This window comes from Equus caballus, chromosome 14 (assembly GCF_041296265.1).
Source record: "Equus caballus isolate H_3958 breed thoroughbred chromosome 14, TB-T2T, whole genome shotgun sequence".
In the NCBI taxonomy this organism is placed as follows: Eukaryota; Metazoa; Chordata; class Mammalia; order Perissodactyla; family Equidae; genus Equus; species Equus caballus.
This window is the reverse complement of record NC_091697.1, coordinates 34,578,797-34,597,270: the sequence shown is the minus strand read 5'-3', so window position 1 is coordinate 34,597,270 and position 18,474 is coordinate 34,578,797. Positions and strand designations below refer to the sequence as shown.

General features: G+C 40.7%; 1 protein-coding gene across 1 annotated transcript in view; it reads right to left on the bottom strand.

Annotated features, from left to right (window-relative positions):
* Positions 1 to 18,474, bottom strand: part of ATP10B (ATPase phospholipid transporting 10B (putative)) — a 286,400-nt gene that overhangs the window by 241,333 nt on the left and 26,593 nt on the right. The window contains exon 2 of the mRNA XM_070232979.1: positions 1,519 to 1,585. The gene's annotated coding sequence lies outside the window, so the exon portion shown is untranslated. The remainder of the gene's footprint in view (positions 1 to 1,518; positions 1,586 to 18,474) is intronic.

The following is an 18,474-nucleotide window of genomic DNA, read 5'->3' as shown; positions in this document are numbered from 1 at the left end:
ACAAGTAGTTAAGTTGATTTTCAAGGTAGGAGGGATGGATTTTCTCAGAGCCTAATGTGCATTGTTATGCAGGCCCTGTGGCTGTCTACAACATGTATTTGCAAGGTAGCTGCTTGGGACAGGTGGAGTGAGACCTGGGAACAGAGAGATGTGGCCTTCATCTAGAAATAAAAGCCTTGCCCATGTAGACGTGCTAGTAAGCAGTGTGTGTGACTTACCTTTCCCTATGACTTCTAGGTGAGAGATAACTATGAATTAATAAAGCTAAAGCAATGGAACTTGGAATAAAAATGGAAGACAAAAATACGGCCTAGGATTTTATGATTCTATCTTAGCATATCGCTGATAAAGGAGACAGACTCCGGAAGATTAGGAAGTTTGCTTGAGGTCACAAGTCAATGTCACCATCAAGACTATTTTCTAACTCCAGTTTTGTTTTGTTTTTTTTTTTTTGAGGAAGATCAACCCTGAGCTAACATCTGCTGCCAATCCTCCTCTTTTTGCTGAGGAAGACTGGCCCTGAGCTAACATCTATGCCCATCTTCCTTTACTTTATATGTGGGACGCCTACCACAGCATGGCTTGCCAAGTGGTGCCATGTCCACATCTGGGATCCGAACCGGCGAACCCCGGGCCACCTGAAGTGGAATGTGCACACTTAACTGCTGCGCCACCAGGCTGGCCCCTCTAATTCCAATCCAGTGTACTTCTGCCACTTCATACCATCTCAGTGAGGTCACCATAAGCACTGTATTTCTACCCGAACTTTTTCTGCCCAACCCAAACTACTTAAGCCCAAAGAGGAATTCATTGGCTCACAGAACTGGAATGTCCAGAGACCCAAGGCCTCCAACAATGTTATCAGCTCTCTTGTGTGTTTTATTTATTTATTTTTTTTTAAAGATTTTATTTTTTTCCTTTTTCTCCCCAAAGCCCCCCGGTACATAGCTGTATATTCTTCGTTGTGGTATGTGGGACGCTGCCTCAGCGTGGTGTGATGAGTAGTGCCATGTCCGCACCCAGGATTCGAACCAACGAAACACTGGGCCACCTGCAGCAGAGCACGCGAACTTAACCACTTGGCCACGGGGCCAGCCCCCTCTATTGTGTGTTTTAGACTGGCTTTCTCCATGTGGTAGGCCAGACGGCCTTTGGGAAACTCCAGACGCACATACTGACTCAGTCTAGAAGCCTCAGTAGAAAGTCTTTCTGGACACATTTTATTTTTTTGCTAAAGTCCTGGGAAAGCCCCTGATTGTTTCACTTTAAATTGAGTGCTCATCCCTGGACCAATCACCGTTGCTACAGGGATGGCTACTCTGATTCACCAGCTCACGTACATACTCTGTGGCAAGGTCATTTCTTTTAACCTCATGGAAAGTATTATTCGCAAGAAAAGGGGTTATCTAATCAGAAGGAGGTCAGGGATTCTAAATAGGCACCACCAACAAATATATATTATAATCAGATTCTAAGATGCAGCCTCATGGAAGGAAATACCTAAGAATAGAAACTTACCAAATGCAGGAATACCAACTCTGGAAACGGTGTTGCTTTTCTTATTCTAAATAATTTGTGTTGATATCTGTAATGAGAAAGATAAAGGAAAATTTCATTTCTGGAGATGGAAGAAAAGATTGATTCACTATGGTTTACATCAGGATAATTGCTTTCATATATACTCAAAACAAAAAATATTATATATTCTTAGAACAGAGTCTGGCATTTAATGAATGCTCGTTCCCTTCCTTTGCACATATATTCCATATAGAATTGTTAGCTTGATTTGTGCCAAGGCCACCGTCATCACCTTTATCACCAGAGACTGTCAGTGTCATTTATGTCATGAAGTCTCAATTAAAAGAAACTGTTATAAACTGTTTCATATTCTTGGTTTTCAATGTTCGAGTTTTTAAATGCCACAGTTCCCCAAATAACCTACCATTGCTCCTTGTGATTTCACAGCAAATGTTTCCCACTCTCCTAACACTATAGTGGGGTATGAATTATTCTGATTTTCTTTTTAATTCCAACTCACTTGGACTTTGTCTAATACGGATTTGAGAATTGAATGATATAGCTGAAGATACTGTGGAATCTGGCAAAATAAATTTTCTACAACGTCACTTTTGAGGAAAATCAAAGACTTAAATGCAGCACAAATTCTTAATTAAGAAATTGTCATGTGTGTAATTTCAGAGGAGACTGAAGAGGTAGTGTATGGTCATGGTTAGGTGCTGGGGCTTTTAAGTTAAATAGGTCTGGGTTGAAATCCCGACTTCTTACTAGCTGTGTGACTTTAGGCAAGTTCCTTCATCTCTTTAAGCTTTAATGACCTCACTTGTAATGGGGGAACACCATCATCACCTAATTCATAGATAATGCATATAGAGTGCATGATACTCTTTGAGCTCTAAATAAAGGTTAACCATCATTATGACAGTCAAACTAATTTATGTGTGGGCAATGAAATAAAAAAAAGAACATAAATAGCACCTACTACAGCTCCTAGCACATCATGGGCAACACACATATGTTTGTAGAACTGAATGCTGATTTTTACTGCTGGAGATAGCTATCTTTTACATTTTCTCCAAGAAGCCTTCCCAAATTTCTTGATTCTCACTGATTCACTTCTTTCGTATTCTTTGTAATCACAAAGACAATTTAACTCCTAATTACAGACTGCTTGCCACGTAAGCTGTTGCATTATTCTCTCCGACTGAAACGTAAGTAATTTTTCTGCAGGAATTATACCTTACTTCAGTATATTCTTTATATCATCATCCTGAGCTTACAGTAAAGATTCAGTAAATACTTGTCCATGGATAGACTGAAGGGAGGAACTTCCTTCTCTCCTCCAACCCTTTTAAACCAAAGTGGATTGTTCTATGTAAGTTGGCAGTAGACCCCCACACAGTTACCACAGGTACATGGATTGGGATGAGAACCCCTCTTAAAATGTTTTAAGACTTCTCAAGCTCTCCTTTTGTATAGGTGTGTCTAAGACCCATGAATCCCAAATTCTTATTTGCTTACTCTCACAAGAGCCTAAATAAGCCTATACCTTATTTCTATTACCTTTTAATATGCTTCAATTATGAAAGATAAGTGAGAAAAAGGTAATGGAGGATGGACTTTCTGATAACTCTGGCACCCACGGTTAGACGTTATCTTTGACGTCGAGGTTTGGCCAGAAGTGGAGCAGGAGCATCATTTAATCCATGACCATAGACAGTGATATATAAAGTGTCTCTTGGGACTTTGGTCCAAGAGCAGCAGGCTCTGGGTACTGCAATGTGACCTTTTTTTTTTTTTTTTTTAAAGGATGAAAACGTCCACATTTCTGTATGTAAACTTTTTTTTTTTTAAAAGATTTTATTATTTCCTTTTTCTCCCCAAAGCCCCCCGGTACATAGTTGTATATTCTTCGTTGTGGATTCTTCTAGTTGTGGCATGTGGGACGCTGCCTCAGCGTGGTTTGATGAGCAGTGCCATGTCCGCACCCAGGATTCGAACCAACGAAACACTGGGCCGCCTGCAGCGGAGCGCGCGAACTTAACCACTCGGCCACGGGACCAGCCCCCATGCAATGTGACCTTTTTAATAGATTCAAGTATTTGATTCATACAGTAGGATGTTTCCCTGATGCCTTTCCCGAAGACCATGGTAGAGGCAAAAGTATCAGATGGGAGAGTATCTCAGATTGTGCCTCAACAGGAAGCAGAGCTCAGGCACCATGTGTTTGCTAGGAACACTTTTACACCCAAATAGCCTTGGGGAAAGACTTCCAAAATCTTGTCAAACCAGCCTTTATGGCCTAGTGGTTAAAGTTTGGTGCTCTGCTTTAGTAGCCTGGCTTTGGTTCCTGGGCACAGAATCAGACCACTCGTCTGTCAGTAGCCATGCTGTGGTGGTAGCTCACATAGAACTACAAGGACTTACAACTAGAATATACAGCTATGTACTGGGGCTTTGGGGAGGGAAAAAGGAAAAAATAAAAGGAAGATTGGCAACAGATGCTAGTTCAGGGTGAATCTTTTCCAATAGAAAAAAAAAAATCTTGTCAAACATCTCCAGAGTTTTCTTCTTTCTACCACTCCTCAATAGTCAGTAGCTCCCATTTCTTGCTGTCACTTCATTGTTTCTTCCACTTGTTGTCTCTTTTACTTTGTCATCTGTCTATCATGTTGATTTGACAATCTTGTTTCTGATATCTAGGGTCTACCTTGGCTTTTGATACCTGTGCAGGGTACAAATCTTATCTTTGCAATTACACCAGTAACATCAGATAGAGGTTCCTCAGCTGTAGATCCGTAAGTGGCCCTCCCCACAATTCTACATTGTAACTAATTTTTAATTGGGCCGAAGATTATGGGATGACAGGCCCATGTTTGATTTTCCATCAACCTCAGCAGTGATTAATATTCCACTATCCTTGGTAGCCATTTTTTTCCTGGGAAATTCTGTGGGAACAATCCATTCAAATATGTTTTGTAAGATCAAAGGTCATATTACCATATGTTCTCACTTTTTCACGTACTACTGTTTCTGAAATTGTGGTGCATTTTACACTTGATATGTACCTTGAATGAGATATTTTAAATCCCCGATGCTACTATTTAATTTACAATGATGTGTATAATTGATGACATCTTAAAACTCAAGGTATATGGTAATATTATTCCTCATATTAGAGGTTCTCAAGAACACTTAATGGCTTTGGCATCATATTTCAGCACACACATGCCATTTAACAGAGCTAAGGGGTGATATCCCTAAGAGCTGTGAAAACCAACCAAATGCAGAGCATCTCAACCTTACAAGGCTAGAGGAAGATTAATCCTGGTTTTCACAGACATGCGTGGCCTGCCTGATGAAACTTCTGTACAAAAACAATAGCCTTTCATCATCAAAAAAAGCTGCCAAATCACTACCACATCTGGGGTGGAGTAGTGGCTAATTTTGCACAAATATTCAGTGCCTTTTTGATCTTTGTGCCCAAATTCTTCTGGATTCCAATCAACTTGAACATGTTGAATAGTTGGTTATTATCTACAGTCCACTTCATCCCACTTACTCTTTCTGTTTCATTTAAATTTACAGGAAAACATCATCACAGGGTTTACAATGAGGCTTTACTCAATTTCCCCACCTGCACTCAACATTTCACTTGCTGAAACCACTGCTGTGAATTTTGTGATTTTCTTAAGACAAAAACAAACAAAAAACTTCTGCATATTTTCCAACAAGAACCTCATTTCTAGGCATATGAACATATATTATCAGAAACAAGTTCATATTCCAAAATGAAAACAGTGTCAAATTTTTTTCTCGCTTACAAAAAAAGGCATAACTATATCTGTGATTGGGAAGTCAGAGGTTGGATTACCATATAGAGAATAGAATATATAGAGAATATATAGAGAATATATAGAGAATAGTTTTCCTCCTCTCGAAAAATCCAACTACATGATAGTACCCTAAGCTTTGGGAAGACCAGCAAATTAGTGGTGACTAGGATTCATTGAGATTACACATTAGGCATGCCTTTGGATTCCTCAAGATTTAGAGCTCAATAGTGGACCAAGCCAGAGACATATTGGTACATACCCAGTCTACGATTATTTAATTGCATTATTTAAACAGGGAAGCCGAGTAATTCCTCTAAGGGTTAATTCTGTATCAACCACTGGGGAGTCAGTGAGGTTGTGAGCATGCATTGGAATTGATTCACACAGACCTGGTTCTAATTTCACTTCTGCCACCATTTCCTGGTTGTTTGACCTTGGAAAGCTACTTAATCTCTTAGCTTTAGCTTCTTCTTCTGAAAAATAATCAAAATAATATCTACTTTACATGATCATTATAAATTCCTTCTGTCTATCTATGTCTACATCTATATCTTGTGTGTGTGTGTGTGTGTGTGTGTGTGTGTATACATATCTGGCATAATAAATTCTCAATGACAGTTGTCATTATTACTGTGCTCTACCCAACCCACCTGTAAACTCAGGTACCACATCTAACAGCTCTCATTTTTTCCCATCACATGAGAATTGGATGAATACAATTCATCTCCTAGGCTACTAACATTTATCCTCTCACCCCCACTCTCTGTTTGGTCAAGGGAAGCTGCGGGAGTAGGACTAAATATAAAAATCATACAAAAGCCTAATTTCAAGGAAAAATGCCTGTGGCACAGAAAATAGTCCTATAATTGCTGATTTCTTTCAGTTGGGGAAGGAAAAGTCTGAAAAATCTTACAAAACCCTCCATTTAAAATTCCCCCTAGTATCGCTTTCATAAAAACCTCTTGCAAATAACTGGCTTAGAAACAAGGAATCTTATTTAAAGATGAGTAATCACAAAGGAAACATCATAAAAATTGTCACTTTTGTAGATAGATACTATGAAGATCAAATGGGGAATGAACCAGGAAAAACAAGTGAAAAATAGTGAACATTCAACAGAAAAAATTGCCATGGAGAAGATAAAATTGTGACCAAGTTTTCACTGTGTGCATAACACAACAAAACCACCTCATGAAGCAATCATCACTAAAATCTAAGATCAAGTCAGAATTCTGAAGACTAGAGAAGTGTGGGAAGGATACAGAAGGAAAACAAATAATAGAGCTGGCTGGTCTAAGGAGAGAAATGGAAGATAAAACTGAAATCAATGCAAACATGAATCTGAAATGAGAAGCAACACAAGGGAGAACAAAAACTGCTATAAATACAGTAAACCACAGACTACAGGGGTGGGAAAAGTGAGTTCCAAAGGCTCAGTGAGGGAAATTAGTGATATCAAGGACAGATGGGGTTATCCAAGATGTGTATAATGGGAGCCCCTGATGAAGAAAATGGAAATAGGCAACTAAAGCAAATATTAAGAATTATAATTAAAGAAAAATTTTCAGACATAATGACCTTGAATGTATAGTTTGAAAGGGCACTCTATATTCTGGGACAGAAGTGACACTGAATGGCCAACATGATGACATACCCTGGTGAAGTTACCAGATATCAACGATACAGAGGGAATCAATTGGGCAGCCAAAGGGAACCACCTCCAGTCCTGGATAGGGTGGGGAAATAGCTTCAGTAAATGCTGAAGGACAGGCAACATTGCTTATAAAATTCTCAGGAATAGAAAATCTTGCCTCAGAACCTTCTACCTAAACTATCAACTGCATTTTTGAACGTGCAAGAACTTAAGGAACATTGTTCCCAAGACTCTTTATTGAAAAACCTATTGGAGGAAAAACTTTAGTCCATCCACATATGATTATAAAGATTACAGCAAAAAGCCTTGTGGTGAGGACTGAATCTATTTGACTATATGACTGCGACTAAATGTCATGCAGGGATAATGATTTCAGAGCAGCATCTACATTTTATTAACTTTGGTAAAAGTTGGGAGGAGAAGGATAATTGAGGGCAGGTGTTATAAATATAGTGATTTTCTTACATTTTACAGCTGAGAATGATGGATCGAGCACTAGATGTATAACAGAACGAAAGGAAACACTAGCAAAGGTAATACTGGAAACTGAAATTAGGTGTTAGAAAAAGAGGAGACGAGAAAATACACTAGTTTCATCATTGCTTATAACAGAAAGTTGATAGATACCATTTAAAGAAGTAGAGGATTAATAGTTACTAATATTATACTTAAACTAATTACTAGAACATGTGTAAACTTTCCATATTATCAAAACAAATACACACAAAAACCAAAACAGGAGACCATATATTAAAGGATTAAAAAAAATACTAGCAAAAACCCCATGCCCTTTACATTAAGCATATTAAAAGTTAGAGTAGCTGTGGCTACTTTCCTATGTTGGATCAGTAGCGTTTATATAGTACAATGATCGGTAAACTAAATGTCATTTAAGTAATTAGTACTACTTTTCCGTTGAGGCTTTATCAGAAAATTTCAGCATATGAAAAATGACAGATAAAGCTTTTTCTTGTTCCCTGAAACTAGGTAAACATTTTCATTAACCAATCAGCTAAACGAATATACCCAAATCAATAGCAAGTTCTTTAATAAAAGAGTCCCTTTTGGGGCTGGCCCCGTGGCCGAGTGGTTAAGTTCGCGCGCTCCGCTGCAGGCGGCCCAGTGTTTCGTTGGTTCGAATCCTGGGTGTGGACATGGCACTGCTCATCAAACCACGCTGAGGCAGCGTCCCACATGCCACAACTAGAAGGACCCACAACGAAGAATATACAACTATGTACCGGGGGGCTTTGGGGAGAAAAAGGAAAAATAAAATCTTTAAAAAAAAAAAAAAAGAGTCCCTTTTTTTCTTGAAAAGGAAGAAGACTTCTGAGTCAAGTGTATGTTCGTACATGTGGTATATTGAATGATAGTGATGAGGTTTGTTCTTTGAGTAAGGGGCGGCAGTTTTTAGAAAGTAGAGTGGTACCAAGTTTCCAACACTTCCCTCTTGCAGTGGAAATGGTGGAGAGAGATGTACTACTTTGCTAGGGTTGCTGTAACAAAATACCATGAACTCGGTGGCTTAAACAACAGAAATTTATTGTCTCATAGTTCTGGAGGCTAGTGGTACTAGATTAAGGTGTTGGCAGGGCTGGTTCCGTCTCAGGGCTGAGAGAGAGAATCTGGTCCATGCCTCCCTCCTAGTTTCTGGTGTTTTGTTGGCAGTCTTAGGTTTGTGTTGGCTGATAGACACATCATCTTAATTCCTGCCCTCATGTTCACATGACATTCTCCCTCTGCGCATGTCTCTATGTGCACATTTCTCCTTTCTATAAGTGACACTAGTCATATGGGATTAGGAGCCCAAGTGCTTTGGTATGACCTCATCTTAACTAATTACATCTTCAAGACTTTATTTCCAAATGAGGCCACATTCTTAGGTACTGAGGTTAGGACCCATATAGGAATTTGGGGAGACATAATTGAGCCCACAGCAAGAGAAAAGAGAAAGTGGTGGTTCTGAATTAGTAGAGTAGACTATCCGATCTGTCAAGGCAGACAAACAACACCAAACTGGATGCCCACTAAAATCAGGTGCCATTGCTGGTATACATATTGAATGTCACTGGCACCTCTTACAGGATCTCTGTCCCCCAAAGATAATTCTGCTTATTGATGTGTATCACTGATATGAAAGAAAGTAGATGAGTACATTAGAGTACGAGAAGAAGAAATTAAGATCCAAATCTTAGCACCTTGAAACTAGGACATCCAATAAGTGAATGGAAACATTCTTGAATTTTTAAGACTTTCCAAATTTACGAGTAGTTCACTTGCTGTCCAGCATACTGTTTATAAGCAACCTAATAATGTTAAATAAGCATAATTCACTGCTCCTCCACCCAAGCAAGTCTTCCAAAATCTCATCTGGACTATGAACTCCTCACAGAGGCACACACATTCTGTACTGGGGCTGACCATATTGCAACAATTCTTTGCTGGTAACAAAGGGTGCAGGAGAGGATGGCTTGGTGTTGCACTTGTTGAAATGAACCCAATGCGGTAAGATCTAAGAGCTTTCATATCTTCCAGGTAGGAGAGAAACTCTGTCCCACAAATTTCAGCTTCCATTAATTGATGAACGTTTCCAAAGGTGGGGGGATGATACGTAAAAAGGTTTGGGGCAGTGTGAGATAATATAGGATGCTACTTAAAAGTAGTAATATCATACTGATGTCTATGATGAGATTTTTCTTTCTTAGTTTCTTTTTGTATTGATATAATTGAAAGAATTGACTATCTCACTGTGGTACTTGTGTAATTTAAATCCTTAACACATCCTAATCTCTCTTGCAGCACAAAGGAAGGAAGAAGCTGTAACTCAGAGTTTTAAGTAGATGCCATTGTTTACATGGAATGCAATGTTATTTTTAAATTATATTTATTTTATTATTACTTTCTAGCTATGGCAATGGACATAGAATCCCATTTATGGAAGAGTCAAGTATTTTTTAAAAATATATTTTAAAGTCAATTTTTAAAAAACTACACAATAAATAAGTCATGTAATTAAGCAAAAATTTGAACGATAGCATGCAAATGACTAAAATTTGGGAGGCAGTGAATTCATTCTTTCATTTATTCTAAAGGCATTTGCATACGAGAACAAAGCATTCCACTGGATGCTCAATAAATGTATTTAGATGCAGGAAAAGTTATACACTCTGCACAGAAATTTGCATGTTTTCGTTGGGGAGAAAGCAAAACGGCAGAAATTCGACAAATCTCTCTTTTGCTGGACTAGATCCAGGGCCAAATTCCAACCCCCTTGGAGCTGGTGACAACGCCTCCTCCTTCCTTTCTGTTTTTATCCCAAGCTTCCCTGTTTTGCATTATGTTTGATCCCACAAGCCACCTCTGATCCTTTTGGGAATAGGCAGAGTATATAAAAAGGGAGGCGATTAATCAGTATTTGTTGAATAAATGAATACATAAGTGAATGAATAAGTAAACAGAGAAAAGAGATGAGCTGAGAGGGAGAATTGCAAAGCTCTGATTGTGCTCAGCTCTGCTGTTTTAATGAGGAGGGTTGATGCAACGAGTGCACTGCAGTTGTAACAAGAAAGGTAGCACCCTGCATGGCCCAGATGGGGAACATGAAGTCTAAACCAGCAGGAAATTAGAGAAAAAGCAGTTCCTTAGTGAGTGTTTGTCTTCTCTCCAGATGTGTTTGCATGACTGGCTGATAACCCCACGGAGACAATGGACCCAGAAATGACTTTTTAGGCAAGTCAGAGGAAGCTGGAGCTTATGATCACCTTGGTTAAACCTCAGGATTAACTGTATTGGTTCCAACTGTAAAGGAATCATGAAAATGAAAGTCCTGGTTGTTGGTGGAAAGGAAAGTTATAAAATCCCATTTGAGTGGGAACCCAGCCTGAATTAACAAGAGAGAGAAAAAACATGACATGTCTTTGTTCTCTTCTCAGGAGGGGCATCAGCACGACACTGAAAGCTCTTCCGGGAACAAGAGAAAATCCCTAGAGGACTTGTGAAAGTTGTTTTCATCCTAGTTGATGGGATGATTCATAGGCTGTTGGAGAATATATTGTGGCAGAGCAAAGAGGAAAACCAGAGTGAATTTAATCTATTGTTCTTGACTCTCCAGCTTTGAACACTTCTGACTTTGTAATATGGTAATTTAGGTACATGTTCTCTCTCTCCTTCTAAATTGGAATCTCCCAGAAGCAGGATCTACTTCTTGACTCACTTTTGGATTCTCCACAGCACCCATTGTTTGAGACACAATAGTTCTCACTATGTATTGGTTGAACGTATGAATGAAAGCAGAAATTTGAAAATTACTACAGCCGCTGTATAAATTCTTTTCCATGAGTGTTTGGGCACTTACCTTGAACCAAATGCTACTTTTAGCCACTGGGAGGAATTTAAAAAATCAGAGCAACAGCCTCACTTCTCAAGACGTTGTAAACCCGTGGCTGAGATAGCCATGAACACAGGTAATTTTTATACAACTGAGAACATGAGAAACAAAGTGAGAGAGAGATAAGGCAAAGGGATGTGGTTGCACAGGGAAAGAGGAATCAGATTTCAGCTTTGGGGGGTGTTTAGGGTGGGGATCAGGGAAGGGGTATGTGGTGGAGTCTTTGAAGGATGAAACAGGTATAGATAATTCTGGAGAAGGATGTCCCAGGGAAAATTAACCACAGACAAAATCTTGAAATGGGATAGACCATATATTGGGGTACTGGGTAGTTTAGAGGGGCTATATCCAGAATGTAGGGGTGCATTGTGTGTGTGTGTGTGTGTGTGTGTGTGTGTGTAGGGGACAGGAAAAGAATTAAGGAGTGAAAGATCATCTGGACACAGATTTTACAGAGCCTTAAAAACCTGGTGAGGCCATTTGGATTTAACTAAATAATGAAGGCTGTGGAACAGGGACATGGCACTATCTTAGCTGCTCTTTAGGATCTGGACACAAGAATCAGCTCATCCCTCCAACAAATCAAAGGAAGAGTTCCTGATGCCCTCTCCTCCATGGCCATATTTTTCCTTCCAGGAATCGTGGGTGCACCACCGAAAGGAGACTCCAAAAGATGACAGCAGACTCAAGGAATGGCTCCCTGATGGAATTTCCTCCCCAGTAATAAGAAAGGACAATGTAAGAGGGAGAAAGTAGGAGAGCCCTTCTAAAGCAGAGGCACATTTGTCTCTATTTGAGGTGGCTATTAAAAAAAAAAGCTTTCCTTGAAAATTTGCCATCAAAGAACATAGAAAAATCTTAGTATTTAGTTTTATTTTCCAATAGGAAATGTATTCCTGGGAATCAAATACCCAGAGTTGATGAAAGAAAGCTCTACTTCACAAAGGAATGTCAGGTGATAAGAATAGAATGAGTGACAGAATTAGAAAAAAGCATTTGCACGCTCTAATATAATTGATTCAGGCACAAATTTTCAATTGGTATTAAAACTATTAGATGAATAGAAATATAATCAAATAATGAATAAAAAACAAGTGAAATCTCATTGCTCCCCTGATCAAAACTTGGCATTGGCCCCACTTCACTGAGAGTAAGAGCTCAGGTCTTTACAGAGCACCCCCAAGGTCTCATACAGTCTGCCCCCACGACTTTGACCTCAGCCTCACTCTGTCCGCCTTGCTCCTGTAGCTTCAGTCACATGGACCTCCTTACTATTCTTTGGACATACCGGTCACGCTCCCTCCTTAGGGTCTTTCACTTACTGTCCTTGTGATCTGGATTGCTCTTACCCCAGATAGCTGCACAGCTAACTCTTTTCTGATGCAAGTTCCTGTGAAGGGTCAACTTCTCAACACCCTGCTTACAAACACACCACACCCCCTTGCCACTTTCGGGCACACCTAGCCTGTATTACCCCACTCTGTTCTTTTACCTACAAGGCATTTATTAATCGCTAACCTGTCATCAAATTTATTTCTGCTGGGAGCCAGAGATTTTTGTCTTTTGTTCTCTGCAAAAATTCCAGGCATCTAGAATAGCACCTGGAAGGGAGTAGTTGCTCAAATATTTGTTTAATATATTGAATGCAAGTCTCTGGGCGAAGGAGTGACTTGTGAATCACACTTGATAAGCGGCTCCTGCACTGCCCGTGCATGCATTTGGAGCACAGATCACAAGCATGGACTGGCCTCTGCATACATCCAGGGGAAATCTTGGCTCATGGGCATTCACCACCATAAATATGTGAGAAGCGGTGCCTAATTAGAGGATAAGGGAAGTGTATTAATGCTGGGAAATTAATGAGCTTGGGGAAAGGAAAACCAGTGCCTCTGACAAAGGAATCTGTTAGAAAAACATACACGTAGCAGAGGCCAAGAGAGGGGGCAACACCAATTTCCAGACTTGAGCCTCTCTGCTTCAAAGATCTGGAAGTTTTGCTTGTGATAAACTTCATTCAGTAGCCAACAGAATTCTCTCAACGCCCAGGCAGCTTCTTTGAACTTTACTCCTTTGTGAGCCATTCTAGAAGCCAGACCAGGGTCTGCACGCTGAGGAAAGAATGTTTCATCTGATCAGGGGATGGGGCAATCTGCTTCTTGAATCCGGAGGACCTTTCTCCTGGGAGGACCTCTCTCCTGGGAGGATGGGGTGCTAGGTATCATCACCTGTCTGGAATCAGGAAGCAGAGGGGAGGAGGCAGAAGTAAGCTGCTCAATCTCAGTGCAGGCTGTGAAGCCATCCTGTTTTCCCTTCCACAATCAGCTTTTTCTCTGTTCCTAGGATTATGATCTCCAAAGTTTTCTATTCCAATGGTTCCTAATTCATGAGGCCATGGGATGGGTGTCAGGGGTGTACAAATCCATGAGCACTCAACACTCTTTCTAGATGGAATAAATATCAGATGTTGTGTACACATCTGTAATATTTTTGAGATGTATGTGTTACTGGATTAATGAAACATGAATCCTATTAAAATTGTCACTGATTTGCAGTATGGTTTGTTATAACACTCATAACAGTAAACTTTGTCACACTCTCAAATAAACAAACATAAGTTACTATTATCACAATAGTAGACAAAATCTTCTGTGGGAAAAAATAGGGTAGGGATAAATCATCGAGACCAAGTTCATCATTTATTTCCTTCATATGATGGAGAACCAGAGAGGTGGAGAGACCTTAAGGTCTCACAGTGAGATGACAGAGGGCTGGGGTAGAATTCAGAACACCTAGCCAGTGCTCTCTCAACAACCACACTGCCCTGCCAGCCAACTCCAGCCTCTCGACATTCCTCACTGAACGGACATTCTCCTACTCTTTGACCTCTGACTCTTTAACCTCTTGTGAGGGCAGTCTGAATCAAGAGGCCAGAGCACTCAGTTGAGAAGAGGTCTTACTCTTCAAGATAAGACCTGCTTTTTGCAGAGGAACAAGCTGCTGCCCACCACAGGCAGTGCAGCACACAGGGTTTCTCAGGAGAGGTAACTTCCTTCCACTGCAGAACCGAACTGCTGGCTGCCCTGCCTCTCCTCTCGCCCCAAACCAATCCAGTCTTCACACTGCAGTGTGAGTGGTGTTTTCAAAGAGGAAACCCATGAACTGATTCAACAAGCTTTGAGCACCTCGTTGGTGCTGTGCCCTGAGGACACATCAGTGAACACACAGTCCCTACCCTTAGGGAGCTTACATAGAAGTCGGGGGAGCCAGAGAGGAAACAAAGACAGGTCAGGGATGGTAAGAGCTCAGAGGACAGGAAATGCAGGGCAGGGAATGGAGAGACACAGGGTGTGTGTTTGGGGGCTGTTTTTTACTCTTCTAAGGACTAGGACCAAAATCCTAAATGTGACTGACAGGGCTGTGTATGATCTGGGCCTCTCCAGGTTCCATGCTGCCCCTCTAGGCTCACGTTGTATAGGACATCTTCTCACATTTACAACCCAGCAACATAAGCTTTCTTTCAGATCCTGACCTCTACCATGAGATCTCCTGCCACTGGGCCTTTGCACATGTTGTTCCCTCAGCCTATTCCCTTTCCACTTAAAACAGCTTTCCCTTCCCCTGGTAAATTCCTTCAGAAGGTTCCTGAATTGTCACTTTATCAGGAAAGACTTCACTGACCACCTCCTGGCCCCATGGAGCTTCTCCTTTAGAGGACTCATCACATTCATAATTTACTTATTTGTGGGTCTGATTAATCCCTGTTTCCTCCACTAGAACATAAACTCCATGAAGGCAGAGACCAGATATTACTTGGCTCATCCTAATACCCAACATAACAGGTGTTAGATATATATGGAACGAACAAAGATTATCTAGAGATTCTCCTTATAGACTGTTACGGTCTCCTCAACTGGGCATTTTGGGTGCTCTCCATGACTCTATTGAATTTTTCTTTTATTGAGGTGAAATTCCCATAACATAAACTTAGCCATTTTAGAGTGTACAAATAGTGACACTTAGTACATTCACAACGTTGTGCAACCATCACCTTTATCTAGTTCTAACATTTTCCTCACTCCAAAGGGAAAACCCGTACTTATTAAGCAGTCCCTTCCCTTCCCATCTCTCCTCAAGCCCCTGGCAACCTCGAATCTGTTTTCTCTCTCCAAGGATTTGCCTATTATGGATATTTAATGTAAGTGGAATCACACAATACGTGACCTTTTGTGTCTGACTTCTTTCACTTAGTATTTTCAAGGTTCACCTGTTTTCAACATTTACCTTTACATTGTAGCATGTATCAGAAATTTATTTCATTTTATGTCTGAATAACATTCCATTGTATAGATATGTCACTTGCTATCTACCCTTTCATCATTTGATGGATATTTGGGTTCTTTTCACTTTTTTGGGGTTGTGATGAGCTGCTATGACCATAAGTTTACAAGTTTCTTTTATTTTGAATACATGTTTTTAGCTTTTTGGGGTAAATACCGATGAGTGGAATTGCTGGGCCATATAGTAATTTTACGTTAACATTTTGAGGCCTCTTGTGTATGAAGAAGAGATGCCTACCTTTGTGTAGTTACTGAGACTTGATCCTCTTTGCCAAACATTCCATGTTGCCAGAACTGTCCAGTTTCTGGGACTTGCCTCTCATGTTACTTTGCCAGGTGGCTGAATAACCTTATGCTCCTCTGGGTGACCATCGTGGACACTCTGTCCCTTGCCTCAGAGTCTCCCCAGCGTGTGTTCTTCACCCCCAGTGATTTCCTCCATTACCTCTTCCTTTCAATGTCTGACCTATTTTCTTTCTAAAAGCCATTAACCTCCACGGAGGCCAGGAAACAGGTTTAAATGTGCCCTTGCAGCAAAAAGTTCCAGATGAGTTTTGATAGAAAGAGACATTTCCTTTGGTCCTGTTAATTTACTTAGGTAGGTTACTCTCGAAGTTTTGCGAACTTGGGAAAATTATTTAACCTCTGAGTCAATTTTCTCCTCTGTAAAATGGGAATAATACGTGTTTTGTAGAGGTAAACCAGGAAGAGAGGCAAAACGCTTGGAGTTGTGCGTGGCAGACGGCACTCTTCAATGGAAAACAGTCGTTTGTTACTTTTCTCTGAGCAAAGGAGCCACAGTAGAGAGAGAGTTCCGTCATTATGATTTTCATAATTATTCGTTTTAATCAGAAATTTTACATTTTTGTCATTTATGTGTCCTTTCATGAGAAGCTGTGATCTTAAACCAGTCAAATTGCACTATTTCTGATTGAGACTTTCCTATGGCTTCAAATTAAATTTAGAATAAAACCCAAACTCCTTCCAAGGACTTCACCACCCTGAGCTGGCCCCTGCCCACCCTTCCAGCTGTATTTGCAGGCCTGTTTCCTTTTCTCTCAGGCTCCAACTACGCTGGCCTGCTGCTCCCTCAAGGCTCCAATTTCTTTCCAGCCTCAGGGCCTTGGCACCTGCTGATTACCCAGCCTAGAACCTCATTCCTGGGCTTCCCCAAGCTTTTGGCTAAGAAAGAACCTGCTATCACCTTAGTTAACTGCTTCCATTTAGACAGGCCATTCCTTATGCTTTACATTTAAAAGGAAAGCAAAAACATAATTTTTTGGTCACTGCATGTTTTTGCCTTTCCTCATAAATGATTATTTGTTTGCTTGGATATGGTCAGTCTCCCTTTCTAATCTGAGCTTCATGAGGCAAGCAACCTTGTCTTGTTCTATCCTGCACACACAAAGCTGCCTACAGAGGAGCCTCCTCTCTGTGGAACGAATGAAGCCATGATTTGTCTTCCATCTTGGTGCGACAATCGTCTCGAGTGAGCTTTATTTCCAATTCCACTGGGAAATCAAACCGGTGGTAAAAGTTGCTATAAAACCATTTCCATTTGCACTCTCAGAAAAAAGGAACCACGGGGATAGGATAACATCAAATTGTCTAATTATTGAAAACAAGAAGGCGGAAAAAGAACTAAAAACACAGTCACGCAGAAAGCTTTTGGGAGCAGAGGTGGTGGTGGGAGGAACCAGGATGGAGCATGAGGGAACTTTGGGGGTTACAGCTGCATTAGATTGGTTGTGGTGACGGTTTCACAGGTGTATATGTATGGCACAACCTAAATTGTATGTTTTATATATGTGCAGTTTATTGTACGGTAATTAGACTTCAATAAAGCTATTAAAAGCTATTTAAAAATTACACAGAAAACAACATTAGCCACACCACAAAACAGCATGCATGGATTTCCTCCAGCTGGTGAGCTCAGAACCTAAGTTTTTGACGGTAGAGATGATGCATCCCATTCATTCTGGGAATTCTGGGGTAGGACACTGGTGAGGTCATTTTCGTCGAGGTGGGAGAGAAAGAACAGCCTGTGTGGGGAAGCTGGTGCCTCCACATCTCACCTCTGTGCTTGAGGGGGTTCCCCCCTGGGGGAGCAGAAGAGAACAGCCCCCACAGCACCAGGCTCTCTCAACGGGAAGCCTTCCAGCCGAGACAAGAAACAGAAGGTTGTCTTGTGTTTTGTTTTCTCCTAAAGCAGTTAAGGGCTCAGATACACAGACCAGCAGCTCTTGCAGAAAACCTGCCATTTCCCACGCACTCATTGACCGCCCCTCCTGAGGCTGCCCTCTGTCTCCTAGCCTGCTCTCACGACCGAATACTTCCAGTTTGCAGACAAGTCAGATCTTCCCCTCAAATCTTTTTTTCTACCTCCTCTCTTTTCCTCTGCTTGCATTTCCTTTCTCTTTTCCTTCTTGTTCTATTTCCTCATTAGACATGAAAATAAGTGAACATTTGTTGGATTCTGTGGGGCCAACCACTTTGCTTATATTAGTTTATTTAATCCTTAAAACCACCACAGGGAACAGCTACCTCTACTATTACTATTTTACTGATGAGGATAACAATGCTGCGACTGGTTCAGGGCTTGTGGATGTCCTGCCTCTTGTGAAGGTGGAGCCAGGATTTGAACCTGGGACACCTCCAACGTCTGAGTTCTTAACTTCCAGATGCAACCCCTTTCATGATTTCCCCAAATTTCTCTTTCTTTCTCCTTTACAGATGTACTAA